The sequence below is a fragment of the Corythoichthys intestinalis genome, chromosome 8, assembly GCF_030265065.1.
Source record: "Corythoichthys intestinalis isolate RoL2023-P3 chromosome 8, ASM3026506v1, whole genome shotgun sequence".
Classification (NCBI taxonomy): domain Eukaryota; kingdom Metazoa; phylum Chordata; class Actinopteri; order Syngnathiformes; family Syngnathidae; genus Corythoichthys; species Corythoichthys intestinalis.
Genome location: NC_080402.1, coordinates 23,484,840 through 23,490,336, shown reverse-complemented (window position 1 = coordinate 23,490,336; position 5,497 = coordinate 23,484,840). Strand labels below are relative to the sequence as shown.

General features: G+C 36.9%; 1 long non-coding RNA gene across 2 annotated transcripts; it reads right to left on the bottom strand.

The window, feature by feature from the left end:
* Nucleotides 1–1,887: 1,887 nt before the first annotated feature.
* On the bottom strand, nucleotides 1,888–4,618 carry LOC130919922 (uncharacterized). Of its 2 annotated transcripts, XR_009064035.1 has the most exons (5): nucleotides 4,516–4,617; nucleotides 4,385–4,446; nucleotides 3,901–4,004; nucleotides 2,550–2,734; nucleotides 1,893–2,487 (listed from the first exon to the last, which is right to left on the bottom strand). It is a non-coding gene; the product is annotated as an uncharacterized LOC130919922 (long non-coding RNA). The 2 variants fall into 2 exon arrangements; XR_009064034.1 differs by having other exon boundaries at nucleotides 1,888–2,734; nucleotides 4,516–4,618.
* Nucleotides 4,619–5,497: the final 879 nt, after the last annotated feature.

The following is a 5,497-nucleotide window of genomic DNA, read 5'->3' as shown; positions in this document are numbered from 1 at the left end:
CATTTGAAAGCTATTCTTAGTGTAGACACTGTATTATTTAGTATTTACCATACTCAACATATCATAATATTAATTCTGAAGTATGTGGGATTAACTCCAGAAATCATTATTTATATGACGAACATGACGTGCTTTTGCTATTAACCAGCTGTTGAGTGTTATTGTATGACTGATTGGAACTGTACTACATTGTTTTGCCACAGGGTGTGCTGTCGTGTATTTTATGTTCGGTGTGAAGAAGAAGAGAGTTAAAAGTATGGGGGGCCGTTAGGGACATAATTCAGGATTACCTTTCACACACACTTATCAAACGTTCTCACACACTCTATTGAAACATTTTCTGCGCACGTATAGATGTGAGATTCTCGCACACATACATACGAGACGCGTGCACGAATACATGTGAAATATTTTTTGCGCACGCATATATATGAAATCCTTGCACGCTTACATGTGAGACCCGCACGCGCATATATATGAAATCCTTTCACGCTTACATGTGAGACCTGCGCGCGCATGTATATGAAATCCTTTCACGCTTACATGTGAGACCAGCGCGCGCGCATGTATATGAAATCCTTTCACGCTTACATGTGAGACCAGCGCGCGCGCATGTATATGAAATCCTTTCACGCTTACATGTGAGACCAGCGCGCGCGCATGTATATGAAATCCTTTCACGCTTACATGTGAGACCAGCGCGCGCGCATATATATGAAATCCTTTCACGCTTACATGTGAGACCAGCGCGCGCGCATATATATGAAATCCTTTCACGCTTACATGTGAGACCAGCGCGCGCGCATATATATGAAATCCTTTCACGCTTACATGTGAGACCTGCGCGCGCATGTATATGAAATCCTTTCACGCTTACATGTGAGACCAGCGCGCGCGCATATATATGAAATCCTTTCACGCTTACATGTGAGACCAGCGCGCGCGCATATATATGAAATCCTTTCACGCTTACATGTGAGACACTCACGCGCATGAATGTGAAATCTTTGCGCTTATACATGTGAGACACTTACGCGCATACATGTGGAATACTTTTTGCGCACGCACACATGTGAAACAATATTTTGGGTGCCATGTTTGTACTACATGTCGAATCCATTTTGACTGGGAGTGGATGGAAAGGAAGATCGGATGTCTAACACTGTCATTACCAGCCGTGAAGTTAAAGCTGGCAGTATTTTCGTGCTCCTAAATGTTTCCCATTCAGAAACAGCTGTCAACACGTTGCAAAAATGAAACCTGGATGGCTCAGGGTGCGTCATTGAGATTCGGCGTCTGTTGTTGTACGGCTGGCGCTGCATTAACTTACCATCACTTCCAGCGAATGTCGACGGAACGTGGGTCCAGAGCATAGCTGCAATCAGCACGAAGTACCGCAAAATATTTGCATAAATATATAGAAATAATGTATATATATACACACACATACACTATACAGGGTGATGAAAAAAAGAATGGGCCAAAACCATTGCGGTAAATTGGGGGGGCAATAACTACATTGACACAAGTATTGTATATTTTTGTTTTTATTTCATGCTTTACAAGTGCTCAATGTGACCACCAGCAGCATCACGGACAATCAAGCTGATATGACTAAATTTGTTAACTTACTTGATAAAGAGACTTTCTTATCAAATTAACAATTTAATTAATCATTTCAGTCTATGTCAATGATTTTGAAAGGAATAAATGTGTGATTTTGGCACATTGTTTTTGAATCACCCTGCACATACACACATACATCATATGTACAAACATAAATTATATATACAAACATTCCTTATATATAATTATATTATGTACAATATGTATGTATAATATGTGGTCAATAAACCTTACTGCGACATTTTATTCTTATACTTTAACACTGTCTTGCATCTGTGAATAAACACAATTTGCACTTCAGTCTACAAGGCATATATATTTGGCAATTGGAAACAAGGTGGGATGGTTTTTTTTATTATTTCAAAACAGTTCCAATGGACTTCTTCAAATCTGAAATTTTACCTTTTTCATCAGTCATATGCAAACTGATATTGACAATCAAACCACACTCGGTATAGTAGCTTAAGATCCATTTTTATATACATATTCAGTAACTTAAGTACTGTGGAGGGGGGGGACAAGTTAGTCCCTCACATGCCGTTTTACTGAATTCTCATCCCACATGCAAAACAAACATTATTTCTTTTACACATTTTAAACAACGAACCAACCACAACAATATTGCACTCAAACCAGTGTGGATAAAATAATGATTTGTTGTAGTGTGGGACATTTCCAACACCGTATATCCTGGTCTGCTCGCGTTGTCGTAGCGGAACTGTTGCCCCGATGCGAGGCTAGCTGCAAAGGCTACCCCAAGATGCATCGGCGTGCCCGGGCATCAGTCTCGGGGTTCCCGCGCAGCGTGCGAAAACTCTACCACCGAGCCACCAATACTTGCAATGGAAGACGGGCAGCACGCTGAAATGATTAATCACAGGGTACACAAAGAGACAGACGACCATTGGCACCCACATTCATACCGTCACTGAGTGGCAATTTATCCTGTGCTTCTCTTTGTCGATATCAGCAGGTAACCTGGACTCGTCCGGATACTGGCCTCCATTTAAATGTGCCAAAAGCCGGAGGAACAGTTGACGCCCACTTCAATTGTGTCATAAGCTACAATGTAGCTTATTGGTCAAACTAACGTCTTTTCCTCCACGACCTTAGAAAATAAAAGCAGGCAAATTAGGTTAAAGAGGAAAAAAGGTGATTATACAAAAATAAACAGGTCCATGACCCATATTTATATTATATATGTATTTATACTTTTAAGAATATTGCCAAACTTGACTGATCCTTCATACAAGTAAATACACTGCCAATGGGAAAACCCATTGGCAGTGTATCAAATACTTGTTCTCCCCACTGTATATATCCCTTCTGTCGCACTAACGTATTATTTGGAAAGGCCCAATAATAAATCGTAATATGCAGCCCTTTTACACTGTCTACTAAAATACCGTGCACACTCATAACTGAGAACCTCACACAACTACACAAGTCTTTTTTTTTTTTTCCGAAAGTAATGCTAAAAATAATAGAATTTTCCAAAAATTACATTTCGGTATAAAAAATGATAGAGAAATACACACTATTATTTCTAGATTCATTTAACAGTTTTCTCCAGGAAAAAAATGATTGGAAAGATTTGGTGTTATACATTGCTGCACACTTTTTAAAAGATAATACATTTCCTATGAATATTCAGAAACATTTTCAAAAAGGTAAGGCCACTTAGAACCCCAGAGGTATTGATATGTTGGTGAAAAAAACAAAAACTTGTAAAGACATAACATGATTTTTTTTTTTTTTTTTTTAGGGTTGGAAAGGATATTTTTAACGTTTAATTTTTTAAAACCAAAGACAGAGACTTGTCACAGATAGCTTTGTTACAATGTAATAAAAAAAAAAGCAAGTCTGGTAGTTTTCAGATAAATTGCTATCGTTATTAATGCATGTGATAGAATATTTTATCCAAGCAATAATTTGCTCATCCCACTAGTAATTTCTTTTGCTTATGTGAACAAGAATTTTGTTTTGATGTTACTAAGTATGGAATAGTAATATACACAGGTTCAACTCAAGGAGCAAGGGCAGCTAGTAAGAAAATACAACAACAACATTTATTCAAAGTACTACAGAACTCACAAAATCATATAATCCCCAAAATATACACAAACTATCTAAATAAAAAATATTGAATTTGAACAGTCCCTTCAAAGTCTTTTGCTGCTGTGCCTCAATGTCTGTTGTACTATTCAGTGTATGTGTGCACTATCGGGATAGTGTGACTGTATATTGTGTGAAGAATTTTGTAGTGAAGGTGACCTTATCTGCTTTGGGTGATGCTCCAACAGTTGGCTGAAGTTGAAAAAAATTGGTCCTCAATCCCTCATTGAATCAGGCCGAATCCTCCTTGACATCAATTCTGTCTGTCAGATGTAGATCCAGCAATTAAAAACAAACAATCTGCATATCAAGAACTTAATTTTCAACCAACCATAGAATGTACAGCATGGCAAGTATAACCTACAATACTGGTCAAAATTGGTCGTTTCCCACATTTAACTATTTGTTCATGAATTGTACAGTGACTGATACTAGCCCACCTATCGATAATACTTTCCAAAAATGCATCAACATACAACATTAACTTATTTGTATTTGAAAAAATAACATCTTACTATATTTCCAATTTCCTCCAATTGTTTTTTAGACAAAGAAAAGACACAATATCTTGTAACTCAACTCTACAGGAAAACGTGTCTATGACATATCCTCTTGCATAGTAGCATAAAGCATAGCAACTCACCAGACACTTGTATCACACAGAACTCAGATGTAATTCGCTGATTAGAGCAGTCTGGAACTCGTCTGCAACAAAATCAACCTTTTATGGTTTCGCGTACATGAAATTGAAATACGTTTTTTCGAAACCATTACCAGTTTTTCTTTGGTTTGAAAGAGGTCGCGCGAGCGTTAGCGTTTTCTCCATTAGCGTTCATAGCATCTTCATTTCCCAAAATGCAACGCTCATATACCTGGTTTTAGTGCAATGCAAGATCATATAATGCCATCTAGTGGACGTTTTAACTAACAGCAGTCATCAAAAATACAGTTTTAAATAAAAACCATAAACAATACCTTTATCAGTGTTCCACTTCATTATAGAATGTAGGCTAGTACTGAATGGCTGTGAATATGTAGTTCGATTTCATCCCTGCTGACCCTTATATCGATTATAATTTGATGTTGATGAGGCCGCACAATACTTTGGACTTCCTTACAATCTCAGCCAAGTAACATCTTGAAACATATTTATTCAGACAGGCTTTCTTCCTCATAATTCCATTATTCTTTTTAATTTAACATTGTTGTGGGTTTTATCTGTATGTGTGTATTTTAACTTATTTTTTACCTTTTACCTTGTACGGCAATCTTGAGTGTCCTGAAAGACACTTAAAAATAAAATGTAATATTATTGTTGTTGTTTTTTAATGCCACGTTTAAAACACACAATATAATTTATTCAATAATGCTAAAAAAATCTTAAACTTTATTTAGATCTATCTTTATCAAGCTTAAAATATATGTGCTAATGAAAATATCTTGCTTTCTTGATTATTCAACCATTCAATTTATTATAATTCAATGGCATGCATCAATGTGGATACTTATAATTACCGAGACTTATGTCTGATAGCTTTTTAAGTCATACGTATCTGTACAGATGTTTTCACATGCATTTATACGAACGTTTGACCAAGGAATGTGAGATATTTTTCAGTCTTATGTGTGAGAGGTTATTCACTTGTGTGTATAAGAGGCTCTCAGTAATGAGACTGCACAGAATCTCACTTGTGTGTAGAAGAGCATCTCACAAATGACAGTGCACGGCATTTCAGTAGATAGTATACGAGGCATT